Genomic DNA, 23621 nt, shown 5'->3' with positions numbered 1-23621 from the left:
GAGAAGCATGGGCATAAGGACATTTTCTTTTTTTATATATTATTCATATACGCACCTACAGATTTCTATATGTGTATTGGAGGAGGCAAGATCAGATACATTGCTTGTGCTTAGAAACTGTGTGGGGTTGTATGGGCTCTTGGTTTTGTGGAAGTTCATCCCATTGTCTTAGGCTCAGTTCTTTGTAGTACCCTGAACTGAACTTGGAGGAAGGAGCACAAAGTGTAGGAAGAAAGAGTTTGGAGGAGTTAGCAGCAATTCAGCCTGGATATGTACATAATTTAAAATGCCAATTGCAGTGGTTGCAGTTCTGCCTATAGCCATCTAAATAGAAAATTGGCATCAGTTTAGAAATACAGTTTTTTTCATACTGTGCAACACTTTTACTGTCCAAACTCTGCCTATGTCAGAACCTGCGCATCAAAGGGTGGCCAGCTGGAGAACTGAAACTGATTTCTCTGTTTTTACCTTAGTCGTGTTCCAGAAAGGGTAGCTCAATTTTTTTAAGTATGAATCACACTCTTATAACTCCAAAATAGCTGAAAGGATTTTTCAGGCTCTTAAAAAGATACTTTTTGGGGGCAGAGACAAAACAAGGAAAAAGTAAATGTTTGGAAAAAATGATATAGCATTGCAGCTCTTCTGATGTTATGGCAAGTCCTAGGATAGGTGGTGATTTGTAGACTCGTAATGGTAGATAAAAGCTTTAAAATATGAAAGAGCCAAATAAAATCCAGAATTTTGTTTAAAAAAAAATCATTGTGTAAAATCTTTTTTTTTTTTAATTGGGGATCCTTGCCCTGATTTTTTAACAGCTGGGGTTGGCATTACTGTATTACAAGAGGCAAAAATGAGGAGCTGACTCACTGCTCAAGGAAATACAATCAGCTTCCATCCTTTTTCTTTCTTTTTGTTTCATTTCCAAAGCCAAAATTCCAAACCAGAACAAATCAACTCACAGTGCTGACTAATAACCATCTATGGCTTTGCTGGCGTGAAGGAGCTGATACAGCCTCTTCTCACAGTTCCCCATCCATTTTATAACTCCGTTCAGAGCAGCCATGGCAAGAATCCAATTGCACCTCACAAGCTGGGAGCCTTTATACCTTGTCACAGGAAGCATTGCAATTTAAATTATAGCAGAAAGCCATTCTAATGCACTGGGCATAAACACCATCTATGGTAAATAGGTGTGCATTTGGAGATAAATACTTTTAGTACCTCAAGAAAGATTGCTGTTTAAATGGAATAATTTCCAGGGGCATTAATTCTGTTTCTTTGTTCACTAAGGCATTTAACTACTGAAATCAGATGAAAATGCTTTTTCTCCACAAATGTAATTGATGCATTACCAATAAACACTTCTGGATTAGGTCTCTTCCCCTCCCCCATAAGTAGTGAGTGTTCAATAAATTGAACAGCAAATGCTATGCTATTAGTATTAAGTGGCTAATAAAGTCAGAGTTATGTGCCCATGTTAATAATAATCTGTTCATGGAGTATGCATACTCCTTATTAGCAACCTAGTTAGAACATGATTTCCAAGAATATTGGATTGTTTCAAAGAAGTAATAGCCTGATTGTGGTCTGAGCTTTACTGGTAAATGGATGGAGTGATCAGTAGCTTAATTAGCCTGAACATCATCTATTTAAACTGCTTAAAAGCTACAAATGAAACAGATCTTTCCACTGTGAAGTGCCTGTAAGTCAAAACAAACCATCAGGGGATGCCTATCCATACACTTCCCCTAGTTTTCTTTTTCAGAAGTAGAGCTCAGAAAGCAGACCCATAGAGACAGCTTCTCAAAAAGGGTTTTTTAAAAATGTGTGTGATTTTACAGATGCAATAACCTAATTTGAATGCAGTGTCAAAATTGTCAAATTAATCATGGACATAATGGAGGTAAAATGAAATGATCCATTCAACACAATGAGGTTTCATTTTGTATTTTTCATTGGAACATCCTGGGATTTCTTCTCTGACAACACAAGAAGCTCATATTCATGAGACTTACAGCAAGAATTCAGGGGAAGGGAGGAACGGGACGGCAACTCACAGGACTTTTCTGGAAAAACGTAGTTTAGGTTTTGTTATCTAGAATGAAAATACAATTTCCACAATTGACTTACATCCAAGAAAACTCTCATTATAAACAAAAGTGACTAAAAGTGAAATTCTCTTGTGTTAGAGGCATGGAAGTCTTGTTAAACGGGCCTTGAATGGTATGTATTGAATTTGTTTTATCCTCTCCACACAGGCAATATTGCCTTATTATTTCTGTGTACGCCTCTATTGGTCTGTATCCATCTGTTGTCTCTTCTCTTATACTTTGGCTTGCTTCTATGTGAAAGTTAACATGAGATAAACTAGTGTAGGCTGTTAGATTCCCTTAATTTACATACACCACTGTGCCAAACTGGCGATCACATCCAGCTTGGGGAATGTACATGTTATGAAGATGCCAGTGACAGTAAACTCTACCCTACTTTAACCACATCTCGTGTCTTCTTCCAGCTGCTGGGTGTGATAAAGAGATCACCTTTGCTTTTAGGAGAAGTTCATATTATCTTATGTGAATGAGCTATTGACCAGAGATAATGGGGAAACAAAAATTCAATATCTTTTTAATCCTCTATCCAAATGAAAATTCAAAACAGATAATTTTTTTTTGGAAGGAAAATTTCTGAAAATGTAGGAAAAAATAGATAAACTGATTCCATTCCATACCGGGACAAAGTTAATTTTACAGTGCACCATGGTAATTGTAGTTCTGGGAACCTCCTCGTCTCAATAGTCTTGGTCATGACTGTGGGACTGTAAGAGGCTGGGATCAAAAAGAGACCATAGTACAGTGTAGGAGATATAGTCTAGTCCAGTTGGGGCTGGCACCACAGGGAAGAAAGGAAACATGAGAGTAAATTCCCAGGAATTACTGAAAAAGCCTAAGGGAAAGCAGAGGTTAATTCAGTTTGAATTGGGAAACCCCGATTCAACATCTTGTTCCAGATTGCTCTGATGCAAAATCCACTGAAATTAATCTCTTCCCATGGAAAATTTTGATTTTGACAAAACACCATGTTTTGACAGGAAATATTTTCCTGGCATTATTGTGCACATACTTTTCAGAGGTTGATGGCTAATTTATGCTTATTGGGATGTAACTTTGTCTTTGAACACTAGTATTTGACTATCTTCTTTTGGCTAGGTGAAGTTAAATCTTCAGTGCAAGAGGTAACTCATAATCCCTAATCATGATTCAATAGCCAAAATGGGTAGAGAAAGCTAATCACTCATATTGCTGCAAAACTATCCAGATGTCTGCTTCATGGATTAGCTTTGTTTAAAAATTATTTTCTGCTTAATTCTATATTACCTCATCTCTAGTTTTCTGGGAGATGTGTGATTTTATTGGTTTCTTCATTTTATGATATGTAAGAGAATTATAATATGTAAGAGAATTTAGACTGCACATTAGAAAAAAGTTCTTCACGGTCAGGGTTGCTAGGATCTGGAATGGGCTCCCAAGGGAGGTGGTGCTTTCCCCATCCTTGGGGGTCTTCAAGAGGTGACTGGAAGGCACCTGGCTCGGTTCACGTGATCCCAGGTTTTGTGCCTATTTTCTTGCCTGCTAGGGGGAGGGGGTTGGACTAGACAGCCCACTGAGATCCCTTCCAACCCTAGCATCTATGAATCTATGAATTATGTGTCCTTTTTCATAGTTTCCAGTTTTATTATTGCCAAGTCTGTTTATTACCTTTTAGCATGTTTCTGAACCCCCCCCCCCTACCCACCCCCAAATAAAAAACATTCCACTATTGGGGTTATTAAAGCCTTGGTCTCTTTTACAGGTGCCTACATTGCAGGTGCTCTTTATGTCCAGCTCCTCATCTGTGATGTATTGACGTACACCCCTCAGGAAACTACAGATTATTAGGCACAACGATTGTATAACAGAGGAAATTATTTTAAAGGAACACACTGACACTCAATTTTGAAAATAATAATTAGCCCCTTCAAATAAGAGGGCTTTTATTAAAAACAGGTGTGATCTACATTTAATGAAATGGTCTGAGGAAAAAAAGAAACCAGTGAGGTTGTGGATAAGAACATAAGAATGGATATTATGGGCCAGACCAAAGGACTATTTATTCCAATATACTGTGTCCAACAGTGTCAGAGAGTGGATACTTTAGAGGAACAGTACAGGGAGAAGGGCATTTTCCCCATCTTCCCTGTTGCCAGCCCTGCCTTTCATTTCAAAGGTTCTTGAAGGTTTTGTTTTATTTTATTTTTTGATCTTCCCCTCCTCCCCGATAAAACTTAAACTTTCAGAAATTTTTTCACTCTAGTGCCTGGGACCAGATTATAGCCTACATACATGTCTGTAACATGTTTCCCAAACCCACAGGTGTGGTGGTGCAGAGCCCTTTTCTAGATCTTGGAGTAGGGGCAAATTTCCCTCTCCTTCCACAGACATTTACATCAGTACTTTGTCATCCTTCAGTGTACCTGTGTCTCTAGAAAACTTGCCATGGGCTGCAAGATCCCTCTAGATGAAAGCTGGTATCTAAATGGACAGTTATGTTATTTGGATGCTAATAAATGGTACCAGGGTGGAGCCAAGGGGGTGTGGTGATACAGTCACACCCCCTGCTTTCAACTCTTCCTCCACTCCTGCTATCCACAGAAGCCAATGGCCCAATCCTGCTGGAGCTGAGTTGCCTGGTCCCCCTTCCCAAGCTGACTAAGTAACCAGAAGCACTAGCTGTGTCCAGCCAGACTTGGAAGCCCAAAACCCAATCTTGACTGCACCCCACATTTCAAAATCGTAGATCAGCTAATTATTTATTTAGATATTGATTGTGTGATTTATATAGTGCCCTTCCCCAAATAAGGCTCAAGGTCACTAACAATAAGAGGTTTAAACAGAGGCCTAGCTATGGTTGCTAAATGCCTGTCCAAATAAAAGATCTTAAAGAACTTTTGAAAGATGTCCAGGCTTAGGCTCCAGTGATCCTCAAAGGAAAGGGACTTCCAGAACTGAGTAGTGACTATAGATTATGATACAATACGTTTTCACTAGGCAGACTCAACATATTAATTAATGCTAATGGTGCTTACAGTAGGTTGTTCTTGGATGATCTTAGGGAACACAATGGGGCATAAGGGAGAAGGTCATCTCTTAAGTATGTAGGGCCAAGACTGCTTAGGACCTTATGGGTCAAAACCCACACAGAGAATTAAAACCCAGGAAGCTATTGAGAGCCAGTGCTGATGCTGGAGGGTTACAACGAAATGCTCATGATGACCCACACCTGTCAGAAGGCAGGTTGCTGTGTTCTGCACCAGCTGCAGCTTCTGCATGGTTTTCAAGGGCAGCCCTGCATGGAATACATTTCAGTAGCCTGTCCTTGAGGTCAGAAAGATGTGGATGATGGTGGCCAGCTCCTAATCTGAAAGATAGTATCTCAGCCTTCTCACAAGATGGAGTTGGTGGAAGGCATTCCTAGACCCTGCTGCCATCTGGAGATCCAGATGCAGCAGGGGGATCCAGCAGCACGCCAGCCAATGCTGTGAACCAAAGTGACAAGAGGAGGCTGAACCCCATCAACAACAAGCAACTTGCACTAAAATAAGTGAGGGATAAATATCTCACTCATAGCAACTTGGCTATTCCGGCCTCATAGAATCATAGAATCACAGAAGTAGGGTCGGAAGGGACCTTGTAGATCTTCAGGTCTGACCCCCTGCCTGGGCAGGAAGAAAACTGGGCTCAAATGACCCCAGCCAGGTAGGCATCAAGCCACTTCTTAAAGACCCCCAGGGTAGGAGCCAGCACCACTTCCCTTGGAAGTCGGTTCCAGATCCTAGCCGCCCTAACTGTGAAGTAGTTCCTAAGGATGTCCAATCTAAACCTACTTTCCAACAACTTGTGGCCATTATTCCTTGTTATCCCAGGGGATGCTAGGGGAAACAAGGTCTCCCCCCAAACCCTTCTGGTCCCCCCTAGTGAGTTTATAGATGGTCACCAGGTTCCCCATCAGCCTTCTCTTGTGAAGGCTGAACAGGTTCAGGTCCCGTAGCCTCTCATTGTAGGGTCTGCCCTGCTGTCCCTGGATCATGCGGGTGGCCCTCCTCTGGACCCTCTCAATGTGTCCACATCCGTCTTGAAGTGGGGTACCCAGAACTGGACACAGTACTCCAGCTGTGGGCTGACCAGTGTCACGTAGAGGGGGAGGATCACCTCCTTGGACTGAACAGTGTGGGCCCAAGGACCGAGCCCTGGGGGACTCTGTTGCCCACTTCCCCCCAGGTCGAATATGACCCATCCACCACCACTCCATCTGACCTTGTAGGCATCGATGCCACAGTCACCTAGTTTTTTAATGAGGATGGGGTGGTCGACAGTGTCAAAGGCCTTGCTGAAGTCCAGAAAGACTACATCCACAGTGACACCTGCATCCAATGCTTTTGTGACCTGATCGTAAAAGACAATCAGCTTGGTCTGACATGACCCCTAATGAAACCGAGCTGGTTGCCCTTGAGCATCATCCCTGATGCTGGCCCATCACAGATGTGATCCTTGATGATCTTCTCAAAGAGTTTCCCCAGGATTGAGGTATGACACGGGCCTATAGTTGCCCGGGTCCTCCCTCCTCCCTTTTTTAAACATGGGGACCACATTGGCTATCTTCTGATCATCTAGCACCTGGCCCAAGCACCACGAGAGCTCATAAAGCCACGCCAAGGGCCCAGCAATAACCCCTGCTAGCTCCCTCAACACCCTGGGGTGGAGAGCATCTGGACCTGTTGATTTGAACACGTCCAGCCCCTCCAGAAGCACTCTAACCCGGTCCTCCTCAACCTTAGGTCTTGAGGCATTCCCCTCGAGTCTGTCTTGAATCATGGTGGGGGAGTCCCAGTCCCTGCACCAGAAAACGGTGGTGAAAAATTTCTTAAAGAGGCCTGCCTTCTCCTCTGGCGCAACCACCAGATTGCCCAGTGTATCTTGCAGGGGCCCCACATTTCTCGGCACCTTCTTCATCCTCCCTATATATTTGAAAAAGGACTTTTTATTATCTTTGATCTTGGATGCTAGTCCTAGCTCTATGTCTGCCTTAGCTTTCCTAACAGCCCCCCTACAGGCCTGAGCAGTGGAGGTATACTCCTCTTTGGAGATCGCTCCCCCCCTTCCACCGGGTGTAAGCCACCTTTTTGGCAACCAGGCATTCCCGAACGTCCTTGATGAGCCATGGAGGCTTTTGGGCACTCTTGCCCCCCCTTGCTTCTTGTTGGAATCATCACCCCTTGGGCCCTGAGTATCATCTCTTTAAGGAACAACCACTCATCTTGGGCACTGAGTTCCCCTGCCCTCGAGAACCGCAGCACCTCTCCCACCAATCTCCTCAACTTTTTGAAGCTGGCCCTCTTGAAGTCTAGGGCTACCGCCTTGCTGCAGGCCCTTGTCACCCTGCGCTGGATGATGAATTACAGCAAGCGATGATCGCTATCACCCAGGTGGTCAAGGACCTGGAGCCCCCTTACCAGATCATCACCTGTGGCCAGGACCAGGTCCAACAGGGCATTTCCTCTGGTGGGACTGTGCACCTCCTGGGTTAAGTGGAGGTCCTGTATCTTGGCCAGGAACCTCCTGGAATGGTCCGACCTGGCTGACTGCTCCTCCCAGCAGATGTCCAGGTAATTTAGATCACCCATGACAACTACATCCCTTGCTTTAAGTGCCTCTGCAAGCTGGCCCAAAAATTCCCAGTCCAGCTCCTCCCCTTGGTTGGGGGGTCTGTAGTACACCCCCCCTGTTAAATCCCTCTCCCCATGACCCAAAACACTTCAGCTTGCCCCTCCTCCGATCCCATTTTGCTGGCAGAGGATGTGTATTGCTCTTTGACATAGAGCGCCACAACCTGTCCCTTCCTTCCTTCTCTATCCCACCTGTAGAGCCTATAGACCCTAATGCTAACTGCCCAGTCGTGGGATGAATCCCACCACGTTTCTGTAATCCCTACTATGTCTGGGTTTGAACTGGCTATTCTGAGGGCGAGTTCCTCCTGTTTGTTCCCCATACTCTGAGCATTGATATACAGCAGGCCTAGATCCTTCAGTACTGGCTGTCAACACAGCTGCGTCTCAGCTGGTTTTAAACAGCTGAGCATGGCTGGCAGATGTCTCTTTGACAACAGGAATGCAGTTTCATTTAGCAGCATCTCATCCTTGTTTTTTCCCCCTGTATATTTGTACTGAACATGATGCATAGTCATCCTGAGTTCACTCACCCTGACACGTAGGGTCACACACCCTGGCTTTTCACATTTAGCTTTTGAATAATTGTCTTGTGGGAACTTCCGCAAAAGCAAAACAGTCAAAAGCAAATCTGTGGAGCTTTGGCTACTCCCAACTTACACTGAAGTCCTTTCCCTACTAGTCATTGTTTCTGAAGTTGGCAAAAAAGCAAAGAGGTTCGCTCACTTCATGTTTTGACTTGTTTCCTCATCTCTTCTTGTCAAGTTTAACCAGGATTAATCTGAGTCAGTATGACACCTAACATGCTTACAGTATGTTTGATTTAGAGTTTATGCTGAGTGAGGTTCACCACCACCATGGTGCAGGTCAGTACAAAGCCTGTTACATCATTTAAGTCCCATGTAAACTGCAAAAATAGAGTTTAAGTGCATAGGTACTATTCTGGCTGTCTGTACTGGAATGAGTTTCATGCATTTACATAGCAGTTGGGAGGGAGCATAAAAGTTAGACTCCAACATTGCACCAAGACAGCCTCTTGAAGAAAGGAGATCATAAATTCTTATTTTCCCTTCTAAATATCTCCTGGTTCCTCTTATATGTACCACTGAGTCAATGCATATTTGTAATTGGCTAATCAAGTTTGCAGGATCATAGAAAAATCAGTTGCTGTGCTTAACTGATGTTCTCCCAAAGAAAAAGAATCTTGTAAAAGCTGCCAGCTGATCGAAGAAATAAGAATCATTCGTGTGAATCCTGAGAGACTGTAGTTCTGACAGCAGCTCACATGTGAACTTGCTGCTCCTTTCCTGGAAGATTTGCTGCCTCTTCTTCACTATCAGCTAAATGAGTGCAATATCCTCAGCTGACATAACTGCACATCTCCTTGACCTCAACATGGCTATGCTGATTTGCCCCAGATGAGGAAGAGGCCTTGTGCCTCAAAGAATGGAGAATATCAGTGTACCTTTGTGAGATGTCTAAATAACACTTAGTATTTCAGTGAAAAATATCTCATTACATTGAATTTGAAACTTTTTTGACCAAACAGAAGAACCAGTCATCGTAATACAAGCTGGCCTGGGGAGGTTAGGAGCAATTTTAAGACAGAAGTCAAGGAATGGTAAACAGAATGTTATTTCATATACCAGGCTTGGATTAACTGATATGGAGCAGAAATACCTGCAAGTAGATAATTACTAACTGTATTTGGTGGATGCAGCAAACACTTTCATGTTTATCTTTATGAAGCTCATTTCCAAATAGTTATAGATCATAAAGTCTTGATTTTGTTATTTGCAAACCCAAATATAAAATAGCCAGCAAGGACAGAAAGATGGTGGCTAAGATTGCAAGTCAGTGATTTTGAGATCGTTCACAAGCCTGGCAAAAAACAATATCCCTGCATATTATTTGTTGAGAGGGTTGCTGCACAGTGCAACAAGTAAACATCCTGTGGCAGAAAATAAACAAGATGCCTTGTTACATCTGCTATGCCGACAAAAGATAGACAGTAATTTAGGACTTGATACAGCAACCTTTAAAGTCATTAAAAATGTTTATATTGACTCCCATGGGTTTGAGCTGAAATCCATAGAGGCAACTAAAACAAAACAAATAAAGTATTCTGCAACCGAGTTTGTGCAATCTGGACTGCCAGTACCATTTAGGAGAATTGCATGAGATATATCTCACAGTGCACAGAAGAGCTTAACCATCATTATGGTTAGCACAAGAAATGGTTTTGAGTATAAATGGCCATTTTGGTTAACACTGACTAGAAATTAATTTCTATTTCAGAGCATACTTGGTTCTAGAAATACCGTAAGTAAATGAGGCAGAAGACAGGATACGGTAACAGGATAGGGTAGAGGATAGAGACTAACTCATTCAGAGGCATATGCGTTCTCAGGTCAGCTTACCTTATACCTCTGAACTAGTTAATCTCTAAGGTGCAACTATGTCCCATCTTCTCCCTAACTTCAGACTAACATGGATCTACCTTTCTTTAAAAACCCTCTTTTTCCAGAAAGCAAGTTGGAGACCGTTTTTTTTTTCAGCAGCTCCTAATGATTTGGAAATAGAAAAGCCTCTTAAAAAACCAAAGAACGGACGAGAGCTGCCCAGAAAACTGAAGAGATGTGAGTCTGTAAATCTCATGCCAGATTTCAAAGTGGCTAATTATCTGGGTTTGTTTTTACCTGACTCAGTTGTTCCATGGAGCCCTGGCAGACCTGTGAAAAGGACAAAGACTTTTTGCTATGTTTGTTTAGGGTCTAGTAAAGCAAGTCCCTGATCTGTGATTAAATGCTCTAATAATATGTATGATATGTAACAAGAAAAATGTACACCTTTTCTTTCCCTCACTGACCCATGCCAGAGCTCCCCACCCTTTCCTGTAACATCTTATAGTGAATCATGATGAGTAACTGGGAAGTTATATTCCATGCACTACAATATTAATAGACAACTTAGTATAAGAGAACTGTACTGAAAAGCAAGGGTAAATAAAATTGACTTTAAGTACCTAGTTTAAGTGGGCTTTATACGAGTGAAGAAATGACAAAGAGTTTTAGGTGGATGTAAAACTATAGAATATTATTAGTGCATCTTAAAGAATTGATGACCTTAAATGAATTGTCAACATTATCATCAGAAAATCCTCAGTCACTGAACAGAATGGCTCTATGTTCTCTACTGTAATAGCAGAGACAAAATAATGTTTCATTGTTTAATGTAATATGAATTAGGTTAACTCTGGGCTGGTTTTTGTAGCATGCCAAAGCACAGCTCTAGTAGAAATGCTTTGGGCTTACTTTTGACCTTGCCAGAAGCCCTAAGAACAGGGCAGCACAAGCACTCAGTTGCATTCAAGCTGTACTCCACAGTTGCACTCAAGCAATGTGATCCTCTGTTTCAGAAACATCAATCTGTGCCAACCCTGTACTCTACCATGGATCACTTTCCTAATTGCACTTGTCACTGTGTTAAAGGGGCAGGGTCAAGGCCAAGGTCAAGGCTCACATAGTCCCCAGCCCTGCCAACAATTCCCTCTCTCTCCTTAGATAGGGAGTACGGGGTTTCCTGATGCTATTCCCTGCCCCATGCTCCAGTACTGCTGCCAGCAATGTGGGTAGCCAGCCTGTATTGGGGAGTAAAGACAGTGCATTGCTCTTGTTAGCTGGTGTGGGTGAGTGTGCGCGTGCACATGTGCTGCTATGGTCACAACTGTGTCTTTTATGAAGAGGAGGACATCAGAGACAACAAACAGCTCCCAATCTAGTCACATTTTCAAGACATATTAAAACACTGTGGCTTTTAAAGTCCAAACATGATTGGAATCTGTTTGTGCCAAATTTATGGCAACTGGTATGGTTTGAAAGGTGTAGATAAACTAAAGATATATGCTTGGTAAACTAGACAGAAAAAGTGTATTGTGCAATATAGCTATAATCATAAAGCACATGATGTACTGAGGTACTTTATGACCTTTTTCTTCTCTAGTGAAGAAAGACCTAATAAGTCATTCCTGGCTGTGCCACTCATGAATTATCACTGTCTGCACACAGGAAGATAGATATCATAACTGAACTTAGCCATCATATAGCTTCTTTTTCTTTAACTAATGTAAACAGATAGAGATATATATTCCTGAGAGATACAGTAGGAACTTGAAGTCATAAGTGTGAGAGACTGAGCAAAAGGATAAGCACTAAATCGAGTCAAACTACTAATTCCCTGCCATTGCAGAGTTCCAAGGTAGTGCCCTTGTGTCTCTCACTCTCTCATTGTAGTGTTTTAAGGTTCTGGCTTTTGTTATATTGAAGATCTAATTTTGTTATGGGGTGTTAAAAGGTGTGCTGTAGCTCTAGGGCATGGGAGGATTCAGTGTGAATGTTCTTGTGGACAGTTTTAGCATAAACATCCAGTACGTGGTTGTCTGTGATTGCACAGTATTGATGACCCAAGTTACATTCCTATAGATATAATTCTTGAAGTAATCTTTAAGAAGAAAAGAAGTCACCAAAAGCTGGATGGTGGTCCATGCCCCATGGATACAGATGAAAGGAGCAAATTACATCACTATGACGTTGTATTCTTGCACTGCTGAGCAGCAGATGATAACAAGTCTACTCCCAGCTCAGAGAAACCAGTGGACCTGACCAGGGGACTATGCTCTATCTAGCAAGGACATTCTCATTGCTCAAACTCTCAGAAAAAAATCCTCCTTTGCCTCCCTCTGGGAAAGGTTGCTTCCCACGTGTAAGGGAATTGCCTCAATTACAAAATGGAGCACATAGTATAAGCCAACAAATCCAGCAACTACGATGATGGATTGTTCTAGTCCCAGTGAAAACTCTACTCTGCCATTCTTCACTTAAAATTAGGGCTAGGTTTAGGAGTATAGAATAGATAAATCAAGAACATTCAAAAAAAGAATTAGAGCCCAAGAAGATGAACCTTCAATGTAAAAAAAAAAAAAAGATGTTGATAATAAGAGTTTGCCTACAGGTGGGTATTGTCTAGGGCATGGGATTTAACAGCACAGAGAAAGGAGGTGATCTATGCATGGAAATAAATAAGTGACTATGGCATTGGTGATTGATGGAAAAATAATTAAAATGATATTCTGATAAATACTGGTTGATCATTTATGGATTTGGTCAAATAGTAGAAAATATGTATTGAAAATTTGTTTGAAAGTAAATTAAAATGTGGAATAATCTGTTTGATAATATTGAATTCCTTCTAATGGATAGATATGCAGATCCTTAGAATAAACAAAAAGTAGTTTCCTCATTAGGAAAAAAAACCCACGGTATATCACTATATACCTATCTCCAACTTTAAAGACAAAGATGTCCTTTCTTTCATATAGAAGGGAATATCTTTTAAGGAATATAAACTGGGTGCATCGACACATGCATTAACATGCTTTAGTTAATGCACATTAAATCTGGTACCTCCACTGTGTGATACAGTAAAAGCTCCATTATCGGGCACCTTACAAACTGGCATGTTCTATTAACCGGCATACTGGCTTGTAAGGTACAGTGAAACCGGAAGTGCCCACCGTGGCACTTCTGTTTTGTCCGAGCCCCCATGGCCTGGGGCATAGCAGGCTGCGTGGGGTCCACCTCCTTATCCCTCAGGACCCAAGGGGCCTGCGGGAGAGTCGGCGATGCCATGGGAGGGGTGGTGAGGCCCCAAATGTGGTGGGAGAAGCGGCAGCCCGAACAGTCAAAGATGCCTGTTTGGGCTGCTCAGTTAACCGGCATATTTTGTTATCTAGCACCACCCCATTCCCCATGGGTGCCGGATAACAAAGCTTTTACTGTACTAAGAAAATATGCATTCGCCTGTCTTAATGGACAATAACTAAATAGCATTTTTAGTGACGCTTTAATGCACATTAAAATAGGCTAGTGTGCATTAAAGCGCATGTGTAGATACACCCATTGAAAACAACAATTGATTAGAGTTATAATTTTTCCTTCTATCTTTAGTGGGAACCAGAAGTATGGAGTTGGAAGTCCAACCAAATCAATCTGTATGGGAATTTTAACTTTGTCGCTTTGTGATGTTTTATAGCAATATAGATTTTACTGAATTCTTCAGCAGCATCAGTTATGTCAAGTGTTTTATTGCTGACCCCTAATACAATACCATTTTTACTATATATAGGAATGCTGAAGATTTACCCTCTGACTTACTTTAGTTTATTTATTGTTGTTACTTTATATTTTTCTGGCAAAAATTCTAGACAAAAACGTAAATGTGTCAAACAAGTGAACAAAGTACCTGACAGTTTGATCATCTCCTGAAGAAGAGCCAAATTTCTTTATACCACAATCATTGTGACGGTGAGTGGTGCTCAACTTAATTGAAGAATCTAGGTAGAGGATTGATCCATGTAATATGGCTATTACCATGTTATTTGAACACCACCCCAAATATGAAATGTAATTAGTAATGAACAAATATATGTCATCAACTTTCAAGAAAAAAATGTGTAGAATAGTACAACCAAACCTATGTTAATATATTTTAAAACTAAATGATTACTCACATGAGTAAGGTTCAATTGTTAATATTTAAGGGTGCCTGTAGACATGCCGGGAGGCTGCTCCAATGCGCTGTAATTGCACATCAGAACAGACTCGATTACTCGAGTGTGCTGGAGCGTTGTAATTAGCATGCTCCAGCCAGCCTCCACGTCTCATGTATCAGTGCCCCTGCACTTTAAAATGGCAGGGGCACTTTAATTAAAGCTTGTTGAATGAGCTATAGTTAAAGTGCCCCTGCTGTCATTTTGAGGCATGGGGACACTGATACATGAGATGCTGCTGGCACTTTAATTACAGCGGCTCTCAGAGCCATTGTAATTAAAGCATCTCCTCCCTCCCCTCCACCCCCCCCCCCCCAAGCATGTGTCAAAATATCTAAAGGTTGCAGGACTAGGATTTAATTCACATCAAAAATGTTCTTAATCAGCTCATTTTGTCTAAATACTTCCATCCCCTCATGTATAGAAATCATTCCCTTCAGTTGAATGTATTATAAATCATTCATCTGAAACAAAATTAGTTATGGTTTAATTTCATAGGATTAGTTGAGATTATAGGGATGTATTTTACAAGTGCATTTCCAGCTCTTTGAACTGAACTTTCTGCAAAAGGGAAGTGACTTAATTTAAAAGACTATTGAGTAGCTGTCTAAATTTTAGTTGCATTGTAAAACCAAACTTCTGAAGAACATAATGTGGAGTGAAATCATGGTCCTATTCAAGTCAATAAAATGTTTGCCATTGAATTTAATGAGGCCAAGAATCTATGCATTACACACCAAATAGGCTATGGTAACCAAAGGACCAGATCCAAATTGTTCTTGTAGGTGCTTAAACAGGACTTGAAAAAGAATTTAGGTGCTTGAGTTGCAATCCCCACTGCTCCAGCAGCCACAGAACTGTTCTAGTCACCTAGACAGAGGCCCCTGCACATGTTCATCTCAAGTGCTGAGTCAGGTCCTGACTCATGTATCCACAAAATGCGTCTGCCCCCTACCTGATACCAATAACAGCACTGAATTCAGTGCAAAGCAGAGTGATTCTCTCAGGGGCCTAGAGGACAGCAAGAAAGGGAGAATGACTCCACAAGCCTAGTCATGAGGATATACCCCTGGGGAAGAGGAAGAGGGAAGATCTAGGTTCTCATTCTTTTTTTCCACACTTATTTTTCTTTTGTGGCCACTTAGCATTAGTACACAATGTATAAACAGACCTGAAGACCCCAAAGTGAAGGAAGTGTCTGATGTGCAGCTCTGAGTCAAGTGTCTAAAGTCTAGGGAGAGTCAGAATTTCAGATACACAATTGTGCCTGGTGCTTCTTATTGGCTAGCTCTAAGGGCCTACTTCCTGAGTAGCACTCTCTCCATTACCTGTATAGTGGTGTAGCCTGGGTGTACATGGGTTTGTACTTCCCTCTCCAATTGAGGGAACTATTGGCAGGGTGGTGTGCTGTGGAGGGACACAACAGCCCAGCAGCCGCCTCCATCCCCTTTAGAGTCAGGTCCAGTCAATCAATTACTTAACTGTATACAGATTATCACAAGAAAACCATTAAAAGGTAAGGACATAGATTAAATATATATATATATATATATATATATATATATATATATATATATATATATATATACACATACACACACACAGATATACCACACCCAGTTATCATGTAAAATACAGATGAACAATAGAACAAAACCAGACCAAAGAATAATGATTGGGCAATCTTGTAACTCTATTCATAGAAAAACTATTACTTCAAATTATTCACATAAACTGTAAGGCACAGTCCACAAATATAATCAGCAGTCCTATGACATACTTTGTTACCCTCCAGGGCAAGGGCCCCACTCCCAAGGTACCACTACAGGAAAGGAGGTAGGGGGAAAGAAAAAGGAGAGGAAGACCCCAAAGACTCCTAAGCTCGCCAGCTATCACCCAGGAGGGGCCCACGTGGTGCCTCTTGGCACCTCCTGGGGTGGGGGGGGGCTGCCCTCTGGGAACCCTCTCTCCAGGGCTCCAGGGTAACTTACTACTCCACAGTCCTGGAGGGTTGCTTCTTGTTCTCCAGGTCAGCCTCTGTTCCCCGCCTGGTTTTCCTGCCACCTGACTGCTGCCCCCATCCTGGCTTAGGGCCACATGCACTGCTGTGTGTAGTGGGCACTTTGCCTTGTGTTAGGGGTTGAATGCCTAGACAGCTTTGTGCAGCACCGGGGCTTGGTCTGTTCCTGGACCCTCTGGGCAGCATCATCTGCACTGAGCTGCTGCCCCATATCAGCAGCTGTAGACCCAAACCATCTCAAGTGGCTCCCAGGGTCTCTCACCCTCCATGCAATGCCTCCTGCACCGAGCTCCCAGCCTCGTTCCAGGGGTTGAGGACCTGAGCCACCTCAGGGGCTCCAAAGAACCTGCTTCATGCACTGGCCTGTGCACCCTGTCTCTGGCTCCATGCCAAAGGTTGCAGACCTGAGCTGCCTCATGCAGCTCCCAGGGTCTGGACGCTGTGCGCCATGCTGCGCACCAAGAACCAAACTGCTGAAGCCATCCCTCACTCCCCACTGATAGAAGTCTTCAGGGGCTCTTCCTGGGCTACTGCTTCACCCTGCTAAGCAGCTTTCCTCAGCTCTTCTAAACCCTGCTCTTCTCTCTTCTTAGTCCCTGTCACATCTGTCCCTCATGCTGGGCATGCAGCTCCTTTTATACGCTCCAGAGCTCTGCCCCTGAAGTCTTCCAGACCTAACAGTTTGCAGTCTTCAATCTGGTCCGGGAGAGCTCTTCTCCCCCTCCCCTCAGGAAAGGGGCATGATGTTATTTCTCTTGCTGCCTCCTGATTGGTGGATGGAATCCACCAATCAAAACAGCAGGATCTCAAGCCTGGGATTCAACCCAAGCTCTGAAAGGTAAACATGCTACAGTGGTATCTTAGAGACTACCTGGTTCAGAGAGCTTTTGTTGGAGAAAGCACCTAGCTAAGTAGGCAATTACCTAAGAAAATGTATGGCTGTCTGAATGATTTAGTATTTAAGCTCCACCCTGCCCTGGCTTCTGCCTGACTTTAGGCTAAAATGACTAACTACCACTCATTAGCGTTACAGTGGATTTCTACCACAAATGTGTCCTGAACCCTATTGATTAAGATCAGTATGGACAAATCTTTTTTGGCAGGCATGTTACAAATTAACCCCACACCAAGTGCTAATCTGATCCCTTTCCCCTACCTGGCTTCCTGCTCCCTGCCCTATGATCCCTGACCCAGCTGCTGCTCTGCTTTTTTACTTCCTATCCAACCTGATGCTCTGCTTTCTGCTCCCTGCCCTATCTGCCACAATACTGCCTGTCCTTTCCCTAACCTGTCATATGCCACATACAGAGGCTGCCTGTGCACTTGTGGCAGCTGTGCTACAGGTTGATTTAGATCATTTCTTGGGACATGTCTGACATACAAAAAACTAGAATTCTTGGTTCCAAAATGATACCTTTTATTAGACCAACTGGAAAATGGCAAGAAAATTGTCCTTTTCTGCAAGCTTTCGGGATCAAAGTCCCTTCGTCAGGCTCTGGGAAAAGCATAGATGGTACAAGATGGTAAAAAGTCCCCATAGGTAGGAAATAAACTTCATTTTTGCACAGAGAGAGCTGAAGATGGAAGTCTGTCCCTCTGGGTCCATGAGTGTCTTTGTGAGCTGTGTTGAGTAGCTCTTTGATGTGTTGATCAGGTAAAATTCCTTCCCTGAAGGTGTCAGATGGCAGGCAAGGAGGTAAAAAAACTTCTTTGTTGTTCTGCAATGAAGTTTAAAATCCAAAATTGGCTGAAATTAAGCATCTTCCATGTTTCAGGGTTTTTTTTTTACCTCCCTTCCTCCCATCTGACACCTCCAGGGAAGGAATTCTACCTGATCAACACATCAAAGAGCTATTCAACAGAGCTCACAAAGACACTCATGGACCCAAAGGGACAGACTTCCATCTTCAGCTCTCTCTGTGCAAAAATGAAGTTTATTTCCTACCTATGGGGACTTTTTACCATCTTGTACCATCTACACTTTTCCCAGAGCCTGATGAAGGGACTTTGATCCCAAAAGCTTGCAGAAAAGGACAATTTTCTTGCCATTTTCCAGTTGGTCTAATAAAAGGTATCGTTTTGGAACCAAGAGTTCTAGTTTTTTGTATGTCTTTTTGTCTCAGACCAACACGGCTACCAAGTACACCCTTGGGACATGTCTAACTTCTAGAAGTTGCAATGCTTAGGTGGAAGTATCTGTAAGAACAATTTGGATTTGGCCAAAAGTGTACTTTGTACTGATTTTGTAATTAGGCAAAGCAAGAAAATACCAAGAATCTGTTTTCCATAATGTCTTCCATTTCTCCTCTTTTCTCCCTTTGTTGTGTTGTAGATTTACTTTTTCACAAAATACTGTGACCCCACTGTTTTCACTTTGTTCTTGTTACCATTAGACCTTTGGTGGGGTTTGCCATTAACACTCTGCATTCATGCACCTCTCTGAGTAGCAAATGGCAAGCTAGCCACTATTCCTTGAGCCACAGGGCAGACCCCCAAGGCAGTTTTTAAGGCATGTTAGTACCCCAAGGTAACTGTGGTGAGAACGGTCACAAAAACTAAGAGTGATGGTTCTCCAGTCTCTTCCCATTGCTGTGTACATCTTAGCCATGCACTCTGTCTACTGTCTGGAAGTGGATGATCAGTCTGCTTCTGCTCAGCATCCTGCTCTTGGTTTACATGCTTACAGTGTCCCGATGTTCAGGTATCTCCAGCCTGTGATAGAACAGAACGGTATCTGCTAACAAGTATGTAGGGTGATGAAACTCTTATGGAGATGTCAGACCTTTCTCCCCAATAGCATTTTCTTTCTCCCCCTCCAACTTGCAGAAAGCACAGACGCTGCCGTTGTGTAGTCAGCTGAATTTTCAAAAGTGTCATTAAAACCTTGTTAATGGAGCTGTGTGGAGAAAAGCAATTCCATTTTTCAGAGGATTTAAGTTTGATTTGATTAGAATGAAAAACAAGTCACAAAATTCTCAGAGAAAGGGAGAGCTTTGTGGTCTCTGGCTCAGAGACAGTTTTCATGCCAGGTGATCCCAGACCTACAGATCCTTGAAGCTTTAGAGTCCCTAGCCCTGGGCACTCAATCTGGCTGTCTGGCTGTGCTTGCGAGAAGTCCAGGCCCCCCAACAATCTGCCAGGTGGGCTCCCATGGAACTGGGCCGGCAGACTGGTAGGAAACCAGACAAGTTTCAAAAGCTGCCTGGCAGAATCCTGCTTGGTATCCAGAGGAGCTCTGTTGAAATGGAACAGTCTCCGCCAGACATTTCAAGTTCGATGAATTGGCAAATTCCAACAAAAACCTGTTTCAGCAGAAATCTTCCAACCAGCTCTATTTGTTGGCTTGTTCTAAAAGCTGACTCATTCAAGCATTTAACGCTAAGAAAAGATAGAAAATTGCAAGGTTTGAAAAGAACTTTCTTCTCTCCACACTCTTCTTACTAAGCAGCTCATTAGGAGGATAGTAGTGATTATTTTATAACTAATGATTGTTTTCCTTTGACTCATTTGATGCTATTTTATTTTAGTGTAATTCATTTCACTTCCCCTCTGATGAGTATTTGTTATATGGCCAAAGCAAGGGATGTATTGACATGTTTTCCCCATTAAATTCTGTCCCACCGTCCCCAGAGTCAGCAGCCAATACCCCAAATAGAGCAATGAAGTGACTTGTAGCAGCATAAATCTTGGAGTCCATTCCCAGGCAGTTCCCAGTGCCAGCAAAGATGCAAGGAGTAACAATTGTGGCTGTGCCGTTGTGTGGGATGCTGTCATGGGTTAATTAACCATATTTGCTTATTCCATGGAGGCTGTGCATTGAAATTGGCCTGTTACTTATGTTTCACTATTACTGCTATAAAACTGTATTTATTTAAACTATGCTAAACAAGTATATTACAGAGAAACTAGCTATCAGTATCCTCTTTGGTCATGAGGATAAAAGCAAAGAAAAGCAAAATGGTACCAGAATATACATGTTATGATAGGTATCATGCTTTAGATACTGACAATATATGCAACTCCCATTTTCTATTTTGGCTGTATACATGTTTTCCTAGCTGGCTATTATTCTCTTTTGCCCTGGAAGGCACCACAGGTATGTTCTTAATTTCAAAGGTTGGCTTCTTTAGAATATAATGGGAACTGGCACCATGTGGCTAAGTGTATTCAGGCAGATGATTTTATCAGTATGGTTTAGAAGAGAATCTTCTCAGTGCTTTTGCAAACATTTTACAGTTTGCAAGGACAACATCAACCTAGCTCAGAATTTGTGTCACCTTTTCAGAAAGTGATTAAGTAGGACAAAAGGATCCTGCTGAGACAGTGGTATCCCACAATTTGTGAATCACCATCCCAACGTTGCAAAGCACCTGCTTTCATACATCTCTTGAGAGTTGATGAGATATATTAGCTTACCTTTCCAGCACTATAGTTAAAAATAATGAATAGTATATGCATCCAGAGATTATTAAACAGAAATATTTTTTTTAAATGTGCAGTACTTATTATTTACATATTTGGTTTACCTTTTAGCCTTTTCAGACCATGGGCAATTAAAGCAGGCTAGTGAGTTTCATTCTCCTAATAGTCATTTTATAGTCGATTTCACACCGAGTTTCTTATGAACCTGCAGTTCAATATTCAATACACTATAAAGGAATAGTTGCTTGTTTAAAATACTGGGCCATGTTCACCAATTCGTACTGGGTATTTTGGTTCATTCCAGTGAGAAAAAGCATCCACAAATCCAGTTTGACTTACTGAACAAAGGAAAACAGCCACAACATTTCAGTCAATCTGGCTCATATTTCCAAAAGAACATTTTGTTTTAAATATCAAAGAAATATTTCTAACTGTCTACTATTTTCTAGTTTATTTCCACAAGCCTAGCCTAAATATTGAGCCAATTTTCAGTCAGTGTTCCTTTTAAGCTCAAGGACAGAACAACTATAATTAGAAAGAGCTCAGTAATATATATGCACAAACATGAGGATTTTACTGAATAGTAAATAAAATATTATCATGATTCCAAAATAACAGGTTAATGACAGGTATCATGCAACTAAGGCAATATTTGTGCCTGTCTCAGGATGCTGCTCCCAAGAATTAATTGAAAAATCTGCATGACAAGCTCAACAAGACTTCAGGATAATTTTCAGTATCTGGCTATCCTTAGCTCTAACCCCCTTCTTAGAGACACAATCTCCATTAATATGGCTAAATGCTGTTAATATATTTAAATGCCTCATTTTCAACCCAACTGGAAAAAAGCATTGTGGATTTTAAAGTAGCGGCTGTTCAGCTCATGCACCACAGCCTGCTGTGTATGTGATGAGGTTAGTAGGTCCAGTTGGTGAAACCTGCTCATGCATTGCAAGACTTGATGAAAACTGACTGTTCTGCAGCATTGATGGTCCATTCACCCTAAAGAGAGTTTTGTGCCTGCATAAACTTTGAAGGTTAAGCCAGTTTTATCATCACATTTGGCATAGAAATGTGTGTTAGTGTTGCCATAGTTGAGCAATGTGATATGGATTTTAAATACGTGGGTGAAGTTATTTTTAAGTGATTGTGGTCAGAAGGGACTAGGCTTTATTTCCAGGTTTGTTATTAATCAAGCAAAAATCATAATGCCTAAGCAATATAGAGGGTTACAATATGTTTTCATTTATAAAAAAATTAATAATATACTGAACAGCAGAGGCCTCAGGCTTTTGATACTTTTGATACTTAAATCTCAAAAGGAAAGAGAAAGAATACACAGGACCAACTTATACATCCAACTTGAAGAGGGTAACTGGGCAATTGTACCCCCTGGGCACGTCTACACATGCCTTAGTGCACAGCAGTAAACTGCAGAGTTTATTACTTTGCAGTTTATTGCTTCTGGGAAGCTCCTGGGTGCACAGTTTACCATGTGCACTCCTGGGTGCACATTGGGCCAGGTCACAGCAGTTCTGGCTGGCAGGGGGCCCAGGAGGTCAGCTTGCCAGCCTAAGGTGACCACCTTTTAAAAATGGAAAGGACAAGTCTCTCCCTCCCCCACTGCAGCACGGCTGGAGCAGAGCTGAGTGGAGCCGAGCCACCCTGCTGCCCCCATGCCACCATGGCGAGGTGCCACCCAGTCCCAACTGCCAACCCTACTTCCTCTCTCACTGTGGGAGCCTCAATCCACACCTCCATTCCCCTTCCCATCCCCACAGGCTTACTTGCAAGGAGCTGCTGTCCACACCAGCTGTAGCCCTTGCCACACACATGCACGTGTGCATGCATGCATGTGGCACCCCCTATAACCCATTCCCCCAAAGTTTCAAGCAGCCCCTTGCAAGCTGGAACACTGCCAGCCTGCAAGGGGAAACCCGCCATTTCCTCCATTTTTTCATGTGGAACCGAAAACCCAAATCTCTGCACAACACTGCAAATCCAGGACAAATGTTGCAGCAGCTCAAGACTGGGACTTGATGTTCCCATTTTGGGACTGTCCTGCCCAGTAGTAAATATTGTGTGTAGACACGCCTCCTGGATTGTAGCTACACAACAGGCAGAGGATGCTATGCTTGTTTTCCACAATTTGTCATCCATGGCTGATGTCCCTGTTGTGCCCACCCTCCCTTAGCTATGCTACTGCCTGGAGGATACCAAAGCTCTTACTTCCTTTCCTGTTGGGTGCTGCTGCAGATTTTGTGTCTGTTCTGATGCCTTGGTAGGACAATAGCAATGATGGAGTCACGTGTTGCTCCAAACAATCATTTTTTTTCCCATTTTCCAAAATAAAACTCAGTCCTGTTTGTGGGATATATGTGGGATTGTTTAAATCTCACCAGATCCAAGCTCGGCACAGAAACTAACATTTCACAATGCATTATTTGGAAAAATACCCATTTTCTGAAGAACCCATTGCATAAGCAACCCCATCACAGGCCAGTTTTTTTGAGCAGGTTAAAGTTCAAAATCTATATTCTTTAATATAGATCGTTTACTTTCTTGGATGTGTTGTGTAAACAGAGTGAAATGTCATCTTGTCTATGAGCAGCAGAATCATAACTAACGAAGTGAAGTTGTAATGCCCAAGTGTCAGCAATTCCATCAGATGCTTAACATTGTGCTGCCACGTGGGGGCCCAAATTCTGGGCCAAGTCTTGCTTCCAATACCCACTATATACTCACATAGGAATGTTCATGAAAGACAGAGCTCATTAAGTCACAGCTCTTCAGTTTGGACCTCTCTATTTAAC

This window comes from Alligator mississippiensis, chromosome 5 (genome assembly GCF_030867095.1).
Source record: "Alligator mississippiensis isolate rAllMis1 chromosome 5, rAllMis1, whole genome shotgun sequence".
Lineage (NCBI taxonomy): Eukaryota > Metazoa > Chordata > Crocodylia > Alligatoridae > Alligator > Alligator mississippiensis.
The sequence above is the reverse complement of the archived record's forward strand: the minus strand, read 5'-3'. Positions refer to the sequence as shown.